The sequence below is a fragment of the Bombina bombina genome, chromosome 3 (genome assembly GCF_027579735.1).
Source record: "Bombina bombina isolate aBomBom1 chromosome 3, aBomBom1.pri, whole genome shotgun sequence".
Lineage (NCBI taxonomy): Eukaryota > Metazoa > Chordata > Amphibia > Anura > Bombinatoridae > Bombina > Bombina bombina.
Window position 1 is genome coordinate 1,075,663,671 of NC_069501.1, and position 22,846 is coordinate 1,075,686,516.

The window sequence follows — 22,846 nt, forward strand, 5'->3', positions numbered from 1 at the left end:
TTTATGTCCTTGCATAGATGTTAATTTGTTCTTATTTACTTCTCCTTTTTAATGTACCTCTTTTTCTTTGTATCCTTTATTAAAACTGTGCTTCTTTCCATGAGAGCATACTGACGTAGACTCAGGGGCGTGCACATGTCATGAGCACTATATGCCAGCTGTGTATGTAGAAATGTTATACAAGCAACCTGCAGAGGGAACTCTATGCTAAAACTCTGAAAAACTAAGCTGTATAGCTAAAAGCACTGCTTAATAGAGACAGCTGTAGCCAAACATAATGTGCGTCTAGCTTTGTATAGGAGACATCTAAACAGTGTGTATTAGTTGTAAGTGACAGCAGAACTGTGGGTGTTCCCTGACCCCCTACACTGCCTGCTGAGGCCTCCATATACAGACTGTTTGTTCAATCCCTGCTGCCATATATTGCTCAAGATGTGCAGGCTTCTGAGCTCCCATCAATATGCCCTTATGGAAAGGAGCTAAGGTTCAACAAAAAAGTAAACAGTAAATATGATACAAGAAATAAACTGATTTTTTTTTTTTTTTAAATCGGATCATGAAAGTTTAATTTTTTTTCTCCACGACCCTTTAATGCAGACATATTGATTTGTTTGAGGAAGGTCTGTTCTTCTCATGACAGACAATAAAAACTGATATAGAAATATGCTGCTGATTACTATTTCCACCACAACATAATACCCAAAAGTAACATTTTTGTTAGATTTTATATGGTATATTTTTCATATAGTTATTTTCCAAGAAGGTTTGGTCTCCTGAAAAAGAAAACAAGTTATGATTTGTATCAGTACCTTATAGAAAAGGCACTGAAATAGATGTTTATAGGCAGTAAATGTAAATAACTAAGAACAACTTAAAGGGACACTCAGGTTAAATTAAATTTTCATGATTCAGATACAGCATGTAATTTTAAACAACTTTCCAATTTACTTCCATTAAAAAAAATGTGCACAGTCTTTTATATTTACAATTTTGGAGTTACCAGATCCTACTGAGCATGTGCAAGAATTCACAGACTATACATATATGCATTTGTGATTGGCTGATTGCCATCACATGGTACAAGTGGAGTGGAAATATACATAACTTTGAAATTTGTTATAAAAAAAATCTACTACTCATTTGAAGTTCAGACTAAGTGCTATTGCATTGTCTTGTTATCTTGCATTTGTTGATTATGCAAATCTAATGTGTTGACTGGTCCTTTAAGCACATAGGTGTGAAATGGCTCAACAGCAAAGGGTTAATGAAAGCAGCTAGTGCTAGAAGAAGAGGGAGCAATGTGCTTAACTCTTGGATGGCTATGAAGCAATTCCAATTAAAGGGACACTGAACCCAAATTTTTTCTTTCGTGATTTAGATAGAGCATGCAATTTTAAGCAACTTTCTAATTTACTCCTATTATCAAATTGTATTCATTCTATTGGTATCTTTATTTGAAAAGCAAGAATGTAAGTTTAGATGCCGACCCATTTTTGATGAACAACCTGGGTTGTTCTTGCTGATTGGTGGATACATTCACCAACCAATAAACAAGTGCTGTCCAGGGTACTAAACCAAAAATTGTCTGGCTCTTTAGCTTAGATGCCTTCTTTTTCAAATAAAGATAGCAAGAGAATGAAGAAAAATTTATAAGAGGAGTAAATTAGAAAGTTGCTTAAAATTGCATGCTCTATCTGAATCACAAAAGAAAAAAATTGGGTTCAGTGTCCCTTTAAGGAGCACAGCAACTCCCAAGTAGTGCAAGCTGTAGTAAGGTAGCCACGGCCACCACACTGTGAGTCACGTATCCACACCAGCAGCATTTGGAAGATTAAAATGACCTTTATTTCATTGCATCAGGGTCACATACAAAGCAACATTTTGAGCACTTTAGCTTTTAATCATGCTGTTCTAATATAGAATCACAATAAAATATATAGTCAAACCTTCCTTCCACCACCAATCAGGGTGTAGCTGTGCAAACGCCATCTAGTGTTCATACCTAAAAACACAATTTAAAAAATGTTACCATTTTGTTAAAAGTTCACAAATAAGAGGTCATGTCAAACCCACTTTTTTAAAAATTAAATTCTCTTAATATCAAAACATTTCTGCACAGATGCAAAAAGTAGAAAAGGTTGATTTAATTAGAGGAACACTGATAAATCTGATTCCTTGATCATGCTTATTGGCTGCATTGTTTTAACCGATCTTATATATGGGGATAAGGCAACTCAACAATGTATTATAATTACAGTTCACCAAAAAAGTGACAAATAAAACCTCACAAAATCGAATACATTATCCCCCAAAAAATATGGATTCATATAATACTAAGAAAAACTTCACACAGGATATACATTTTTTTTTACCAAATTTACCAAATAAGTCCATATAAGAATCCTAAAAAAGTCCAGATAATTCAGTGAAATCAATTATGATCTGTGTCCTGATCTGGATCTGTGAATACCTAGAAAGAAAAGTGCATATAGTGTAATATTTTGGGGAATAACAAAAGCCTCCGTACACACAAAAGCTAATTACCAGAATAGCAACGCCTCATGTTATTATCACTTAAATGGAAATGTAGAAGCCCTTGAAAGTGATGCAGCATAGCTGTAAAAAAAATGACTAAAACTATGACTAGAAATATAATCTGAAAATCCTGTCCTCAGTAGCCACAACCTATTGTCAATAAATTTTCAGCATCCAATCAGGATGCTAGTCCCAGGACTTACAAGGGAGCGTGCATCTGGTGTATGCTGGCACAGTCATGTTATTTTCCTATTCAGTGTAAGAAACTTAACTATGAATTTTCAGTAAAATTTCATGATGATGATTGGCTATTGTTTTTTTTCCCAACCTGCAGCTGAACAGTAGCTGAAGTATAACTGTTCACTGAACACTTACTATTGTGAGATGAATAATTTTTGAGGTAAAATATTTTGCTTTTTTACAAAGTGTTGTTGAAGCGATATTTTCTTGTCAGCTTTTTACAGGTATACTGTTATACTGAATCGATTTAGCAAATACTGAATCAATTTATAAGCGATATGTCCTTTTAAATACCCCTTATCTACTAATCAAAGAGTCAATGATCAGGCTTAAGCGGCTCCAAATATTTTTGTATTTGACACAATTTCTCTCTTCCTCTCCGTTGAATATAAGTAACATCTAACGGACATGTCCAATAATAACCACTGTACTGGCAATCAGCTGTATTTATAGGATTATGGTTCTTTTCTTTTAGATTAACTTGCCAAATTAGTGGTTTGTGGTTTCTATAAAGAGGTTCACAGCAGAGATAAATTAATTCTTCCTCTAAAAATAAGTATCTAGGGGGGGGCGTGTCCTAACAGCATTCGAGTAAGGACGCACATCTTAAGAGCTCCGGAGGAATTTTTGATAAACCGCCGAATATCAAATCCTAATAACAGCATCTACATAAGATTCCTAAGATATAACATTGCCCTACCTTGTGAGGCTCTGATAAAGCTTTGCTCTGCTGTTTTCATGAAACTGGAGCCACGGATTAGACACAGAAGACCTAGAGCGGCGGCTCAACATTAGGTGAACCCCCCCACTGGAAACCGGTTTACACTACCATAACTGGACTGCGTAGATTTAGCATAAAAAATTGCATTACTTATTTATCAAACTCCAGTTCAAGGAGATATACAGTATATTCATATCCAGCGACCATGCCTGTTAAGAAGCTATTACAGCAATATACACTAGAACAGCTTGATAGTTCTAATAACGGAATAAGTCATCAGCACAGATTTGAATGCAAGTGGTTAGATTTTATCAGAAGCTATAGAAATAGTTCAGATAACTAATTGAAAAACCCCTCCCCCTTTTCTTTTCCTTTTTTTTTTTTTTTTTTTTTTTTTTCCTCTTCCCTCTTATTTTCCGGCCACGCACCTCCCCCCCCCCCCTGGGGCCCAAGCCCGTCTGTATAATAGGTTCAGCTTGAATATGGCTAGAAGACACTAGCCGATAAATATTTTTGTTCAAATAAATACATGATACAGAAAACTACTGGTAGTAATTCTAGGTTAAATTTTGAACTAGCATAATGCAAAGCTAATCCTGCTCGGTTATGAGTTCTTTCTCTCTTTTTCTTTTTTCTTCTTATATATCTAATGAAATTGATGTATCATTTATATCCAAGAATATTATTAATAACTAATGAGATTGATGTATCATTTATATCTAAGAATTTTATTAACAACTTGTTGAACAGTCTTGAGGGAAAGTCGTTTATTTAGTGAAAAGTTGTCTCCTATATATTTGAACATTTTATATTTTAGCATCACTACCGCCGATGCTAAGAAGGCCCAAGAATGGCCTTTTGAATGATACAGAAACCGTACATTATTTTCCTTTTGTTTTCTTTTACTCCCTTCTGGCTGTTTCCATGTCATGTAACTGTTGATTATGACTACTTAACGTATAGATTGCGCTTCTTTATTTATCTTTCATGTATGTTTTGTAATTGAAACTGTACGTTTTGGATGTACTAATTGTTGTACTTGTCCACTCTCTTTTTTTTTGAAAAATCCAATAAAAAAAAAAAAAAAAAAGAAGCTATTACACCACCTAGACACCATCTTTAGTAGAATGGAGTAGCTGCTACAATCTCTAATGGACAAATCGCTACCAGACTACATTTTAAGAGATTTAGCAGAAGATGCTATGGGACTTCCCCAGCCAGTCGATTGCATAACAGATCCCATTCAGGAATATGACATACCATTAAAAAAGACATCGATCACCAAGGAGTTGATACAGGAAGACAGACCACGAGAATCACTAGATTATTTCGCTTGCCCTCCAATACAAAGGGCTCATCGGAAACTTCAACTAAAATCTAACAGACAGCCTTTTAAGATAAACAATACTTCAACAAAAAAAAACAAGCAAATTGTCGCTATGGAAAAGGGGCAAGATCTCTAAAATGGCGTCTAATCTCCCGGGCGCGCCAATTCTAAAACTCACCACAGCTGACCGATCACTACTAAATCAGCTCAAACACGGTAAAAACCGCATCCAGAAAACACCATGGACTGATCATACCACATTGGGCCCCCGACAAGTAAGAGGTGACTTTGAATCATCACCACATCTCTCCACCGCATCGCCATTGGGATTCAATACAATCGGCAAACTAGTCCGAACTTTACATTACTTACATAGTCTTGGCCTTCCTTATCAAGCCTTTACCGGGATCCCTGACGTAGACGTTATCTGTGCTTATGATATAGTACCTGCTTGTAGAAGGAGATTTGACTTGGGTTAAAACTAGAGGAGACAGTTCTTATTTCTGGTCTTTTTAGTTAAGTTTATGTGTTACCTGTTTAGCGATGCTGCTTACAGTTAAGTTTTTGATTTACTAAAATGTGAGTTTAAAAATGTAGTCGCATATAAACCCTCTAACATTATCTAATGCGTAGTTCAAATGTTTAACTCTACACTTTATTCACTAATATTAAGAGATAATATAACCATTTTTGTTACGTGCCTTTATTAACAATATTTAAATAAGGCAACTATGGGATATATATATGTTCCTACAAATATAACCACCACCGCAGATCTTATATATCATTGTCCTGTGCTTTGGCCCTTACTTTGCGGCCAGCGGCCGGGGCCGTGTTGGAGCTAGGGCGCTAGACTATTTTGTACGGAACACACAGTGATAGCATGCACTTGATTAGGAAGAGAAAGTAACTATATAATCTCTTTTACATATATTATATTTACTTTCTAGTTCACTAGAGGGTGACATTACTTAAGCTGACAATTTCTGTTCTATATCATGTGAGAGGTTTGCCTTTATATGGATATATTGTAATATATTTAACCCAATTGTTTTATACTCCCCACTCTATGGCTGTAATATCACCTTTTTTCCCATAGAAATATCTTTCCCTCTCATAAATCAAGAGTGATCTCAAACCTAGCATTATAATAGTTGGCCCAGTCTTGGTCAAATGTATTTGTTAAATTTTTCCTTTACAAAGCACTAATTCCATGGCAGTGTTTTTTATGGTCATGTCATATTATAATTGATCCAACTATGTTTTACTCTCCATTATATGGTTGTAATATCGCCCTTTTTCTATAGAAATATCTTTTTCTCTCACACATCAAGTGCAATATTGACTTTTGCATCATTATGGCTGGTCCAGTTTTGGTCTTTTTGGTTTAATCTTTTGCTTTACTTAACTTTAATACTATGCATCTTGTTATCTTGAATGTTTGTATAATGATAGTGTTAATTTTTCATCTTTTAGATGCAATTTTTCTTTGTTTGTTTTCTCTTTTTTCTTTTTATTTCAAGCACAATCCCCTGGACTTGGACTTACATAGCTTCACAGGTCCAAAAGTGACCTATTATATTAAAATAAGGGGAAGAAAAATGAGGACTCATCAATATCTTAAACCAGATATGACATGAATATTTGATTTGCTGTTTACCAATTGAGATATCTGTATTTTAATAATTTTCTTTGACCTCAATAAAAATATTAATAAATAAATAAAAAAAAATAAGTATCTAAAAGTTGTAAAATAAATACAATTTATTAACAATGGAAACAAATATCCAAATGTCTTAAAATAAAAAGCCCTTAGGGCAGAGCTTTCCAAACTTTTAATGTTGGTGACACACTTTTTAGACCTACATCATTTAACGATACAATAATTCAGTTGTACTAGCAAAAAGGAGGTTAAACTAACTTGTTTTAAGAGATACAGACACATACATAAATTATATAATAATAAAATGTATTTACAAGTAACAGGATGTGTGTGCAAGAATTAAAAAAAAGTTTAATAACACCAATAGCTACTTACTATTTTAATGGGATGTATGAGGTTGATGGGATGAACACAGTTTCTGAACATTTAGTGGAATATTAGATAAAGATACTCACATTTCATCATCAAGCGTTTTTAAGCTTCCACTTCCTATCCGTATATCAAGAGCAGGAGCAGCAATGCACTACTGGGAGCTAGCTGCAAAAAAAACCACATTGACTTCAGCTCAGCGTTTAAGCTGCCGCCCTCAGAGCTCGGTGAGTCCGATTGACTACTGCCCGCGCTGCAAACACACAGACTGACTACAAATGCAGTCACGAGCCAATTAATTAGACTACCCGTGCAGTCAGGAGCCAATGTGCCGCCAATGGGAATAGTTTCAGTTCCCACTGAGCTGCGCCAATAGGTTAAGATAATCTGTGTCCCCCTAGGTATTAATCACATGTCAACCATGTGATATGCGTAGCAGGCAGGCGGAAAGTCAGAAACCAAAAAAAAATGTAAAAAAAAATGTGTGCTGAAGCAGGGACACACCTACACACTGCTGCCGACACACTAGTGTGTCCCGACACACAGTTTGGAAAGCACTGCCTTAGGGCAACATTAGATTGATAAGGAAGCAGTCAAGTAGGATAAGAAATCATCTCCATGGCCAGAAGAGTAAACTGTACAGCAGTGGCGTCACTAGGGTTGGTGTCCCCCGGTGCGGTAAGTTATCAGAAAGAAGACACACAAAAACACAGGCACACACACATACAAACACTCAGACACACTTAAAAACACACTCAGATGCACACACAAAAACTCGGAAACACACTCAGACACACACACAAAAACACTCAGACACACACACACACACAAAAACACTCAGACACACACACACACACAAAAACACTCAGACACACACACAAAAACTCACATACAAAATATGTAAACTGCACTGCATTAATTATAAAGCTCATGCCTAGAGCTGCTCCCTGGCTCAGCAGAGCATCAAATGAAAGATAAACAGAACACTCTAAAAATAAATCACTAAAGAAAAGGTTTAGGCGCGCAAGCTATGAAAATTCTGCTCTCTGACTCTGTTCCAAGTCTGTCAGTGCACAGCCCCGGGCCCCGGGCCTACTGCTTCTTATGACAAATCACTTCTGCACTCTGCCCACCCCCAGACCGCCGACCGCCCACCCCTCCTACCTCTTCAGTGTGCACTTAAGGTACCGTAACGTAGCGGTCTGGGGGGCATCATACGTGGCTCCTTGACTTTAGAGACAGTGTCAGACAGTCATGCGGTCAGGTGCCAGGCATCCCCCTCACAACTTCCCGGTTCCCATTTAGAGAGACAGCACAGCAGTGAGTAACTCCACTGCTCCACACGTCACTGAGCAGTGAGCACAGATAGGCAAGCAGGTTTAGGCTAGCAGCGCAACTTTTGCAAGGCCCACGGCACGCCCACAACATTCATAGTGAAATTGGGCAGGGGAGGAGAAAAGTACAAACAAGCAAAAGCAGTCGGGAAAACTATTTGTGGAAATTGCAGCGCTGGCTCAAGGGGCAAAAAAATTAAGTGTCTACAACTTCCCCAGCCCAACTAATGTTCACAAATGCTGGCCCCTCTAATAAAAATCTATGCATCTCTACATTGTATTTCTTTGAATTTCAATAAAATAAAAAAAATAAAAAAATTCTGGTGGTGTCACCCCCTGGAGGGTGTCACCCGGGTGTGGCCCGCACCCCCCTAGTGACGCCACTGCTGTACAACAAGAAGCTTTAGAGAACACACGAGAAATGTTCTTGTCTGAAGATCTAGGAGAAAGCATCTAAAAAAGGACTGGTAATATCACCGATATAGGCCTAGATTAGTGCTGTTGTGCGCTAACATAGCACAAGTTACATCAGTAGGGCTTTTATTTTTGCGCTCATGTTACAAGTTCTTAAAGAAATTGGTTGGCTTTTAAAATTAAAATGCGTTAAGACAGTCTTTTCCTAAAAATAGGGAGGAAAAACATATTTAAATGTTTAGTCATACTTGGGATACCGTATTAAAAAATAATATTAAAATGACTCCACAAAGTTGCCAAGCTATGATTTTGTAATAGATATTTAAAAAAAAAACCCACATATATACACATGATTAAAGTGAAGGTAAACTTACCCTAATGTCGACCGAGCACCTTGAGACCCTCACGGGTGATTAGTACGCGCTCTATAAGTACCCAATAGATAGAGTATAGCATTTTGTATGTAAAATAAATATGACTTTCATTCATTCATTTTCATATTTTTGTGTATATATAAAGTTATCGCCGTATAAAGTTATGCATAAATGATCCACAAATTCAACCCGTATTTTTGTTTTGTTTTTATCTGTAGATCACGTTTTTCTTAAACCCAATTGAAATTCTGGCCGTTAGGTGGCCGTAACTCCACGTCATCCGCCCCTTCTTTCAGCTGCGCAAGCGCTAATCAATTTTTCTTCATAATGAAATCCAAACGCGCTCCCGTTTCTAGCATGCGCATTCGCAAAAGCTATGAATTCCCATAGTAGCAAATATTGAACGCCCATTATCGCATGCGCATTGAAAAGCGGCATTGGCGATTTGAGCATGAGCATGCGCATTGTAATCCAAGATTGTGAACGCGCATTTGAGAGCACCTAGAGAGCGGGTGGAACCACTGAAGACGTCACACAATGAAGAAGAAGGAAGTAGGGCTTGGGAGAAGTCGGGATCAAAATAGTGGTGAATTAGAAATATAATTTTTATTAAAACTATGGCCAAAATCGAAAAAATAACTAAGCGACTACATGAAGGGCATAATGATAAATGGTAGGTTGTCTTTAAGAAAGGCTAACTTTACCTTCACTTTAAGGGGCTAGCAAACTGAAATACATTTTGTAACAAAAATTCTGCTCTTATCACTCAAAGTATATGGCACGCTAAAAAAATGTTTTTTTTTTACCATTTACTTGTAATACCAGATTGTGCGATATTCTTAGCGCAGGGTCGCAAATCGCGATTTGGATAACGCACCCTGTGCTGTCAGGTGCGTTCCACTTGTAATCTAGGCTACTGTAAAGAATCTTGGTGGCTGCCAATATATCTTCAAAGAATAAATGACCAAAGAGATAGAGGCTTATACCTGACAGACCTAGGAGGTTCAGTAAACTGGATATCAGTCTAAAGTCAAGTTCCATAAAGTGTGCTAAGATCTGTGCACCAAGACCTTTGTGACTAGAATATAGCAATAAAAATTGTCAACTGATGATATTGCTTGATCCTGCACAAGATACTAGGCGGTAGATTAATGGTTGAGCGGACATGGTTCGCTGTAGCGAATCATGTCTGCTCGACCTCGCTAAATGCCGACAGCATACACTGTCAGCATTTAACATTGCATAAGCATTTCTGGTTAAATGCTTGTGCAACGCTGCCCCCTGCTCACTGGCGGCCAATTTGCCGCTAGCAGGGGCCGTCAATCATGCAACCTCTGCTTCTTAACTTCTGTTTTAGGCTGCTTAATAAATCGACACATGACAATGGGAAAGACAATGTTGGTTTTATAAAGTATCTAAGCATTATTGGTTTACAGAGCTGTATAAAGGAAATGTAGAATTTTCTGTTTGATGGTGTAAGGTCTATTGAAGGCATTCCCCAGCACTTGGTGAATATGCAATAACAAATTAAAAAAAAATGGACAGGTGAAGACTGAGATATGGTAACTTGTGAGAGACTTACCAACTTGCCAATGGAGCAGGCTGTTTTAAAATATTAATAGTGAAAGAATCCTTTCTATAGGATCATATCCCTTCCCTCGGTCACGTCAGCCCCTTACTCTTCCTGATAGGCTGAGAATCACCCAACTATAGTGTTGGAGGCAGAAGCCTACTTCAAGTCATAAATCTTTGCGCCACCAACTTTCTCTAGGTGAGAGGACAGTGACTTATGACTAATTTTAAAGAGAATGTTGCTAATGTTGTATAAATGAAGCTGTAAGGAGCATGTTTTATTATTATTATTATTATACTTTATTTATGAAGCGCCAACATATTCCGCAGCGCTGTCCATGGATACAATTCATTTAAATAAAACAATACAAGACTTGTAAGAGACAGGACAAAATTTACAAACACATACAGGAGGGATTGAGGGCCCTATTCCCATGGGAATTTACAATCTAGAAGGGTAGGAGGTTGAGAAACAGGAGGTGAGGACTGCAAGATTGAGAAAGATGTTAATACAGAGTTAGATGAGGGAAATGTTAGGTAAGTGAAATTAATTTATTATTGAGTTGGGTGGTTGGCTTCCCTGAACAGAAAAGTCTTCAGGGAACATTTAAAGGAAGACAGATTAGGGCAAAGCCTGACAGCATGAGGGAGAGTGTTCCAGAGGGTAGGTGCTGCACGACAGAAGTCCTGCAGTCTAGCATGAGAGGTGATAGTTGCGGATGCAAGGAGCAGGTCATTGTTGGATCTTAGTGAACGGGCTGGAGTATACTTGTGTATTAGAGAGGATAGGTAGAGGGGAGTAGCGTTGGTGAGAGCTTTGTATGTAAGGGTGAGAATTTTGAATTTAATTCTGCTGTGAATGGGGAGCCAATGAAGGGACTCGCAGAGATGTGCAGCAGATACAGATCGATGGATTGAAGGGGGGAGAGGCGGCAAAGAGAAAGGCCAGCGAGTAGGTTATTGCAGTAGTCAAGTCGGGAGATAACAAGGGAGTGGATTATTTGCTTTGTGGTGGGACAATAGCTCTCATGTAATTGTCCCCTTGTTGATAGAGGAATGTTTGCTGAGCAGGAGTGACCTAGCTATACAGGTCTGAAAGGAGAATACTGGAATGGCACATATAATACATGGTAGAAATCAGCATAGATTCAATTATTTAAGAAAAACTTTAAATACTATGGGCTACATTAGAAGTGGTGCAGTATTTTTTGTTCCCTGCGATCGTAAAAACTCTGCTAGTATTTTCATTTTTGTGCTTGTCGGGTTGCCTTCCAAAAAAAACGTATTTTGCGCTAGCGTTAACCCGAATAGTGCAAAAAAACTAACTTAAGTTTTCGCGTGCATGTACATGTATTTCCCCATAGAATTCAGTTAAGAAAAAAAGTGGAAAAAATACCTAACACCCGAGATCACGCTCACGCCATCGCATTTTCGCATTCCCCATAGAAGTCAATGGACAGTAAAACATTGTTGAAAAACGAACACCCATCGCGCAAACAACATAGCATATTCGAATGTGAAAGATTTATTAAATATGAATATTGCATAAATATGTTTTTATCTACTTAAAGGGACAGTTCACCCAAAAACTTTCTCCCCTTTAAATTATTCCCAATGATCCTTTTTACCTGCTAGAGTGTATTAAATTGGTTGCAAGTAGCTCCTTTACTCATATTTCAGCATTTGAAATAGCCGATTTAGCTTGTGGTTTCCCAACCTATACTGAAAGTTTTGATACTGGCGTATACGCTATTGAATAACCTAAGTAAACACAGCCAGCAGAAGAGATTACGCCCTCAGTGGGGGCATGATAGTTAAGTAATAAAATGATAATTTTCCATTGTTCTCTCTATGTATTGAGCTTTGGTGTTCCAGACAAATATAAGATAAGGAAGCAAGTCTGTGTACATAAAAGTGATAACATAAAGAGATCTGATATTACCTGAAGCTCAACCCATTGTAATAGGCTGTGGTTTCAAAGCACAAAACCAGCTACTTCAGATACAAATAAACCTGAAAATGCAATTTCTCAAATATTTTATACTCTGCAGTTGGTAGAACAAGTCATTTAAAATACATTTATGGAAAAACAATTTTACAGTGTACTGTCCCTTTAATGGCACAGGGCTATAATGCACTTATACATACATATATGTACATACATATATTGATGTTTTTATATGTGTATATATGACTGTAAATACATATATACACATATAAATACATTAATATGTGTACACATATATAACCATATTTATATATATATATATATATTTTATATTTATATATATATATATATATATATATATATATATATACACACACATAGATATCCATCTTTATCAATGTATATGTATCAATGTTAAAGCCCATTGCCTGACTTTTTTTTCTAACACCCATGATCGCCAATCTTTGAGCAATATTTTTATAAAACACATTGTAATGTATTTTTTAAGTGTTTCGTGCAACGTTTTTGTTTCAGAAAACAGTTAACCACAGCTCTGAGATTGTGGTAAGGATTAAAGCGTCAAGGGCAATAGCGCTAGCGAAATCGCGATTTTGCACCACTTGTAAAAAACATGATTGCACTAGCGCAAAACCGTTTGCGCCTCACTTGTAATCTAGCCCTACACTGTAAAAAAACCTATGATGGAGGAACAATGGTTATTGACAGTCCCAAAAGATGACACATTTGAATCCCCAAGAGTGAAGAGTTAGATAAATGTAATATAAATCAGGAAGAACAGAGAAACAGAACAAGAGCAAAGTGTTTCTCTACTTTGGTTAAATTCGGTTTATATAAAGCATTGGAGATGTTCTTGGTTTGAGATGTAAATTTATAAAGCTTACCATGGTTTTGTTGCAAAGAAACAGATGTTTAGATAAGATCTCCAGGTATAGTTGTATTGATCATATTCTCAGAAAATTATTATGAATAACATTTTTGCTTTTTGGGGTTTGTGTGTCAGCTGTGTGATTTATATCCTAGTATAGCAATGGTTTGTGCCGACTGTGCTTACTGTTAAATGATCTGAAGCAAGGCAATCCATGTAGGGAAATGAACATTTGTATATAGAAAGTAAAATCTGTATGAAGTAATATATTTAGTGTATATTTAGTGTCTTTCATCAAGTTAGTGGTCAGCCAATGAACTGTGCAGAGGAGAGCTGAACAATGCTAAGCCAGTAACAAGTTAACATATACTGGAGTTCATCAAAGTGGGGAAATATTAAACTCATTTTCTATTTAAACTTAAAATATTTTTTACACAAAAAAGTTTGTTAACCCCTTAATGACCACAGCACTTTTCCATTTTCTGTCCGTTTGGGACCAAGGCTATTTTTACATTTTTGAGGTGTTTGTGTTTAGCTGTAATTTTCCTCTTACTCATTTACTGTACCCACACATATTATATACCGTTTTTCTCGCCATTTAATGGACTTTCTAAAGATACCATTATTTTCATCATATCTTATAATTTACTATAAAAAAAATTATAAAATATGAGGAAAAAATGGAAAAAAACACACTTTTTCTAACTTTGACCCCCAAAATCTGTTACACATCTACAACCACCAAAAAACACCCATGCTAAATAGTTTCTAAATTTTGTCCTGAGTTTAGAAATACCCAATGCTTACATGTTCTTTACTTTTTTTGTAAACTATAGGGCCATAAATACAAGTAGCACTTTGCTATTTCCAAACCATTTCTTTTCAAAATTAGCGACAGTTACATTAGAACCCTGATATCTTTCAGGAATCTCTGAATAGCCATTGACATGTATATATTTTTTTTTAGTAGACAACCCAAAGTATTGATCTAGGCCCATTTTGGTATATTTTATGCCACCATTTCACCGCCAAATGCAATCAAATACAAAAAATCGTTCACTTTTCACAAATTTTTTCACAAACTTTTGGTTTCTAACTTAAATTATTTACAAACAGCTTGTGCAATTATGGCATAAATGGTTGTAAATTCTTCTCTGGGATCCCCTTTGTTCAGAAATAGCAGACATATATGACTTTGGCGTTGCTTTTTGGTAATTAGAAGGCCGCTAAATGCCACTGCGCACCACACGTGTATTATACCCAGCAGTGAAGGGGTTAATTAGGGAGCATGTAGGGAGCTTTTTGGGGTAGTTTTAGCTTTAGTGTAGTGTAGTAGACAACCCCAAGTATTGATCTAGGCCAATTTTGGTATATTTCATGCCACCATTTCACCGCCAAATGCGATCAAATTAAAAAAAAGTTAATTTTTTCTCAATTTTAGGTTTCTCACTGAAATTATTTACAAACAGCTTGTGCAATTATGGCACAAATGGTTGTAAATGCTTCTCTGGGATCCCCTTTGTTCAGAAATAGCAGACATATATGGCTTTGGCATTGCTTTTTGGTAATTAGAAGGCCTCTAAATGCCGCTGCGCATCACACGTGTATAATGGCTAGAAGTGAAGGGGTTAATTATGTAGCTTGTAGGGAGCTTGCAGGGTTAATTTTAGCTTTAGTGTAGAGCTCAGCCTCCCACCTGAAACATCAGACCCCCTGATCCCTCCCAAACAGCTCTCTTCCCTCCCCCACCCCACAATTGTCCCCGCCATCTTAAGTACTGGCAGAAACTCTGCCAGTACTAAAATAAAAGGTATTTGGCCCTTTAAAAAAAAAAAAAAAAAAAAAAAAGCATATTTACATATGCTGATGTGTAGGATCCCCCCTTAGACCCCAACCTCACTGATCCCCCACCAAACAGCTCTCTAACCCTTCCCCTCTGCCTTAATGGGCGCCATCTTGGGTACTGGCAGCTGTCTGCCAGTACCCAGTTTTGTAAAAAAAATGTGCCTTTTGTTTTAAAAAATGCCCTTTTCTGTAGTGTAGCTTTCCCCCCCCCACCAAGACCAACCCCCAACCCCTTCCAGATCCCTTAGATTAGATTTGTAATAATTACACTTAGTTATTTCTTTACTTTTCACTTTATTTTTTTCTGTAGTGTAGCGGTTCCCACCCACTCCCGCCCCGTGCACGCGCCCGCCCGCCACCCCCCGTGCACGTGCGCGCCCCCGTAGATCCCGATCCCGCCCCCCTCAACTTCACACTGAGCACCGATGGCCGCCCACCCGCCTCCCACGTAAGCTCCCACCCACCAACGATACCGGCCATCGATGTCCGGTGCAGAGAGGGCCACAGAGTGGCTCTCTCTGCATCGGATGGCCAAGGGGGGTTATTGCAGGATGCCTCCATATCGAGGCATCACTGCAATAACCGGAAAGCAGCTGGAAGCGAGCAGGATCGCTTCCAGCTGCTTTCCAGACCAAGGACGTACGCCACACGTCCTCGGTCATTAACTGCATTTTTTTGAGGACGTGTGGCGTACGTCCTTGGTCGTTAAGGGGTTAAACCTGTTTATTTTTATTTTTAAACTAACAGGAAGTGCACAACTGATACATGGGGTAGAATCTTATTGGCCGATTAGCAAAACTCTCACAACTCTAATAGTGGAAAGTGAACCACAAGCATAAAACAATAAGGGGTTGATTACAATCTTTCTGATCCCATTTATTGATGTTCTTTTGGCTCCTGTTTCATGTTTATTTTGTTCTTAGTGATCACAATCCAAACGTTAACATTTCAGGTCGGATCCGAGCAGATAGCAAGAAAATTACTTCTTACAGGATGAATTAACAGCAATGGTTTTACCAATCATAATCCTCCCTAACATAAGTTTTGTACTATATTTCAGCAACAAAATAAACACATCAAATTCAAAGGGGGTTGATAAAGTGCAAAAATGGCCTTTTAAACATGTTTGCCTGTATTAAAATACAATATGGAATAAAGGGGATATGAAACCCACATTTTTTCTTCCATGATTCAGATAGAGCATGCAATTTTTAGCAACTTTCTTATTTACTCCTATTATTTTTTCTTTGTTCTTTGGGTATCTTTATTTGAAAAGCAGGAATGTAAGCTTAGGAGCTGGCCCGTTTTTGTTTCAGAACCTGAGTAGCACTTGCTGATTGGCAGCTAATTTCTAAGCCCTTGAAGGCCGCCTCTTATCTCAGTTAATTTTGACAGTTTTTCACAGCTAGACAGAGCTAGTTCATGTGTGCCATATAGATAACATCCCGTGGAGTTACGTAGGAGTCAGCACTGATTGGCTAAAATGCAAGTCTGTCAAAAGAACTGAGACAATGGGGCAGTCTTCAGAGGCTTAGATACAAGGTAATCACAGAGGTAAAAAGTGTATTAATATAACTGTGTTTGTTATACAAAACCGGGGAATGGATAATAAAGGGATTATCTATCTTTTTAAACAATAACAATTCTGGAGAAGACTGTCAGCTATGTTTGAAATATTGTGATCACTTTGCTAAAGAAAAAAAAAGTATGTTACAGTTTTTTCAACATCAGGAAAAAATGTAAAGGTTGGAAGTTTTTTGTCATTGTGGAACGTTTGTTTTTTGTTTTGTTTTTTAAATAAGAAAAAAAATCTTTAATACATTTTAAAATGAGCTATTTTAGATGCAACAACAACAAATGACTAATGTTCCTTTACTCTGTGCGCAAACATTTGCATTAAAACCATTTTTTATGGTGTCAGCTTTACTTTAAAGAAGGTGGTAATTTGAGGAACTGAATCAACAGTATTTGCATTTAGCCGCCCACTCTGTAGAAATCTGAAGAAACATAAAGCAGATGTCACTACAGAAAAAGGACAATACAGGTGTCATTGCAGTAGCTGAGTCACCTAATTCTACTTAAACCATTGTTCCATTTACATTTGACTCTATGAAAAAAAGTTTATACTTTTGCATATGGTGGAGAAACTCTCTCTCTGGAATGACTGAAGCTTATTTATGAAAACTCAGTAACTGTCAATGTAAAAACATTCTACAAAATATATAGAGAAGATAAGTACCTGGATATATATAAGTAGTTCCTGGCAAATCCGAGATAAATATATAACCATTTCAACTGGACTGATCCCTTTCACCACTCAGAGCTCAAGGGTGCAGGATAAAGTAATTCTAACTCTGGATACTCAAATTACCTTTTGAAGGGTATGTTTAAAATTCACAGCTGATTAGTAATCACAAATGCAGCTATCAGCTGATTTGGTACAAATACTGCTGGAAGCTGTTGATAAGGGCTCAAACATTACAGCATTTTGAACTAGGTGTAAAAGAGGAAATAAGCTTTTTGAGGTCTCCTTTCCATTGAGATATTCAAGTTTTCAAATAATGCAAGTGTTTCAATTGATATATTTATTGTTACAGGTATAACTCTCTTTACTCATCTTGAAAAAGCCCAGATATACGGGTGAAACGTGTAGAAGTAAGAAGTTGCTCGTTTGCCAAGAACCCACTTCACTAGGTACCTAGTATTTGCCCGCGCGTGTATCACGCTAAGAGCGGGTGTTCATACAATCATCTGTTTTGCCTGAGCCGGGAGAAAGCCGGTTATACACACACAGGACGCAGCGTGTCTTCTGTTTGAGAGGCTAACAGCAGGGATCCAGCCGGTCATTAAAAAGTAAAAAGATAGTGTCCAAGCGCTAAGGTGTATCCCAAGCTATGTCCAAAAAGAGGGCCTAACCATCCCCAGAGAAAAAAATACAACAAAAAAGAGGAGTGGACACAGCGCCAACAAGAGGCCACAGGATAAATATAATCACAAAGAGATAAAAGGAATAAAAAGGTTATTTATTAAACAGTAATTTAAAACAAACAGCTATACAAAGCTATACACAAAAAATCCTATACATAAAAATTCAAAGAATAGCTCACAGGAGCGGTTCAAAGGCCATAAGATGTTGAGCTATAAAAGGTTGGCAGACAAAAGTAGTCCCTAGGACTGAGATAGTGACGAATGATCAATTAAGCAATACACCAGATAGAGAGTGTAAGCTGGGAATACATCAAACAAATAATGTAAAATAAAAATAGTAATAATAAAAATACAAATAATATGTGTCCGAAAAATATGTGCACCAAAAAATACAATCAAAATGTTGGTGTGTAATAAGTGCCTGCGCACTGCAGTGCAAAAAGAAAAAACAATGGATAAAAAACGATATAATTGTGTAAAATAGTGGCAAGTGTAGGTGAGTGTAAATAAACTCCACAAATGATAAATAATATAATAAACACAAATAATACAGTATGAGCAACACTGAATGTGTAAGAAAACAATAAATTCAATAAAAAACTTCAAAAACTTCAAAAAAAATTCCAAAAAAATTGTTGATCAACAAATGTTAATGGAGAACGAAAAAATAGAGAAAAAATGAGAAAAAGGTGATAAAAGGTGAAAAAAAGTGTTCCTCCAAAGAATAGTCACTAGAACAAATCCAAATAAATATCCTAGTAAAGTAAATGGAGTTGCCAGTCTGGTCCTATCAACTGTCAGCTGCTCCTAATAGTGTCCCTGTAAAAAAAAGGTTCACAACATAGTGTATCCAATGTAAAAGATGGGATATATATTAAAATAGTGCTTACCAATAAGTCAACGCGTTTCTGCCCTCAAAATAGGGCCTTTCTCAAGACTCAAGAGTCTTGAGAAAGGCCCTATTTTGAGGGCAGAAAGAGTCTTGAGAAAGGCCCTATTTTGAGGGCAGAAACGCGTTGACTTATTGGTAAGCACTATTTTAATATCTATCCCATCTTTTACATTGGATACACTATGTTGTGAACCTTTTTTTACAGGGACACTATTAGGAGCAGCTGACAGTTGATAGGACCCGACTGGCAACTCCATCTACTTAAGACCTAGGATATTTATTTGGATTTGTTCTAGTGACTATTCTTTGGAGGAACACTTTTTTTCACCTTTTATCACCTTTTTTTAATCAATTTTTTCGTTCTCCATTAACATTTGTTGATCAACAATTTTTTTGGAATTTTTTTGAAGTTTTTGAAGTTTTTTATTGAATTTATTGTTTTTCTTACACATTCAGTTTTGCTCATACTGTATTATTTGTGTTTATTATATTATTTATCATTTGTGGAGTTTATTTACACTCACCTACACTTGCCACTATTTTACACAATTATATTGTTTTTTATCCATTGTTTTTTCTTTTTGCACTGCAGTGCACAGGCACTTATTACACACCAACATTTTGATTGTATTTTTTGGTGCACATATTTTTCGGACACATATTATTTGTATTTTTATTATTACTATTTTTATTTTACATTATTTGTTTGATGTATTCCCAGCTTACACTCTCTATCTGGTGTATTGCTTAATTGATCATTCGTCACTATCTTAGTCCTAGGGACTACTTTTGTCTGCCATCCAGCCGGTCATTCACAAGCAGGGAGCTGTGAGTTTTTCATCGGAGGCCGAGAGCTGCAGTCTGGCAGGTCACTTGCACGCAAGGAGCGACGTGTTCCAGCCGGTCATTCACACGCAGGGAGCGGTGAGTTTCTCATCGGAGGCCGAGAGCTGCAGTCCGGCAGGTCACTTACACGCAAGGAGCGGCGTGTTGTATTTTACAAGAGCTAACCGAAGGATATCAGACTGACATCAGCAGCAATCTGGTCATAGCTGCTGCATCATTTTGTGAGTTAAAGTTACACATACACTAAAGATCACAGGTGATATACGGATACAAAGTATCTAAACAATAACATTCTGTTGTTATATAACACTGATTATGATACATACATATATCAACTGAAATTCTCTTTCTGCTATAGTCACAGAGTGAAAGTTCCACATATAACTTTCCAAACACAATTTTACCTGATCGACTCTTAAGGGACTTTTTATGTTGGAGATCTACTGATGGACAGAATAAAGATCCATATGGTTAATTAATTCTCTGGATTTTAATCCCCCCTTTTTTACTCCTTATTTTTATGCGCAATCTTTTTTCTTTTCAGGGTGGTATTCCCAAATATTTATGAATATTTTTTACCAATATATATGATATCTCTATGTCTATGTCATTTGCCATTTTAATTTATCATTTATATGTTTGATGTACTGTACCTTTAATTAGGGAGACGTCCCTTGTAAGCTATTACTGAGTAAATATCTATTTTTATTACTGCCTTTGTAATTTTTGTCTCCGATTAGGTGTGTTAAGTTACCTTAGCTCCTAGCGCCCTCTCATCTATAATATTTGTCTAGTTCTATTTTCTATCTTGGGGAGATAGTTGGAGAGTGGCTTAGGTAATCTTTTTTAGATTATAGCGCTGTGTTAATTTGTGTGATATAACTCTCTTTACAACCCTTCACTAATACAGCGCTAATATGGAGTTAAAATTAATCCTCCAAGGATTTTGAAACAGTACTGTACTCGTGAGATTCAGAGAAAGACGACTGACATAATTTTGTTATGCTCAGTTCGATCTGTTTACAGCATTGTAGTGCACTCCATGTCTAAGTGTCACAGTGTGTGTCAAATTTTACTACAGTAATTGTTGTGATAATTGTCGCTATTTTACAGGTACTGTACAGTTTTTATTGGATATCAATTGAATACTGTACTGTGCTATTGCACTTCTGATATATGTTAGTTCAAACATGTTTTCAAGTTTTTAAACACAATGGCAAATCAAACTAACCCACTGTATGACCAAGTTATATACCTGCAATTGTAATATTTATTGCTGGCCCAGGTATAGGACTATTTGGAGTTATATTCCTATTTAAATACCAATATGTATTTACATATAAAAATATAATCAAGCACATATCTCCATTATTGCAACTGGGGCTATGCAGAGGGCAACACTAAATATTACTTATATCAATAAATTTGAATATTTAATTAAACAAAAAAAAAAGATTTTTCATTAAATAAAACATTTTTCATTTCATTTTATTTTTTAATTAATTCATTGTAACTTTGTTTTTAATTATCTCTAGAGGTAATTACAGAATAGGGAGTGCAGACGTTAAACGTTAATTTTATAGTGTAAGGTCGGGTTACCATAGCAGCAAACTTGATTTTCGACAAATTCTACATTAACTTACACCTACACGAAAAAAAAAGCAATTGCACGCAATGTGCAAAATGTTTTAGTGGAAACCTGGTACTAAAATGGCACCATAAACTACGGTATCTTACGGTTCTACTTTTAACTACTCAGTGGAAACAAGCCTTCATTGTCATACCTGGGGTCAATTATGGCAGAAATGGTCGCCAGAAACTCTTGACCTGACAGACAGTGGGCCGGCACAGTCGAGGGAGGCAGAGCTGGTTGCTGCCTCTCTCCATGTATTTGCAGCTGTTTTTTTTTAATTTTAACATTATTTTATTTATTTTTTTCATGACAGGTGAGGCTCTGCACATCCCTGAGATATATATTAGGGATGCACAGATACCGATACTAGAACGTACTCTGTGCCGATACTGAGCATTTGTGCGAGTACTTGTACTCGTGCAAAATGCTCCAATACTGAAACCGATACTGTAATGCAGAGTAGGCACCTGCCCAAAATAGCAGGTGCCTACTCTACAGTGTTACAGCGCTGTAAGGCAGGATGAATGTTTACACCCAGCTTGCGAGTACAGACTGCAGATGAAGTGGCTTTAAGGACTACAAATTCATCCGGTAAATAAGCAGTGCCATATGCTCGCTGCGCTCATTACGCTCACAATGACTGAGCAGCTAGAGTACTGTTTGTGCAATATCGCCCCCAGCAGATTCGCGGCCAAATGGCCGCTAGCAGGGGGTGTCAATCAACCTGATCGTACACGATCGGGCGGATTGCTGTCCGCCGCCTCAGAGTAGGCGAATAAGTTAAGGAGCTGCTTTTTAACTCCTGTATCCGGCGAGCCTGCAGGCTCTTGCTGAAACAGATGTATTTTGGCTAATACGGGGCATAATAAATCAGCCCCATTGTGTGAACTATAAAGCACTTAAATATAACTATCAGGAACAGGTATCCTTTACCTTTAATCCCTGAGATGTTGGATAGGATTAAGGGAGCACAAGTTTTTGCAAATATTGAATTGAGAGGTGCTAATAATTTAGTAAGTATAGAACACTTAAATATAGCAATCAGGAACAGGTATCATTTACCTTTAATTTCTGAAATGTTGGCTAAGATTAATAGTGGAAGGCAGATTTATTGAACCTTAAAACCAGATGCACTGATTGTTTTCTTCTATAGCTGATTGACCCCTGCTTAAGAGAATTATGATTTGGGTGATCATGAACTACTGGGCAATTATCTCTGCTACCATTTCCTTCCTTGTCTTTAAATATGTCAGATGGACTGTTGTTTTATAAAGGTTACATTTTTGTTCCTAGACTGTATGTCATGGGCATACAGCAAT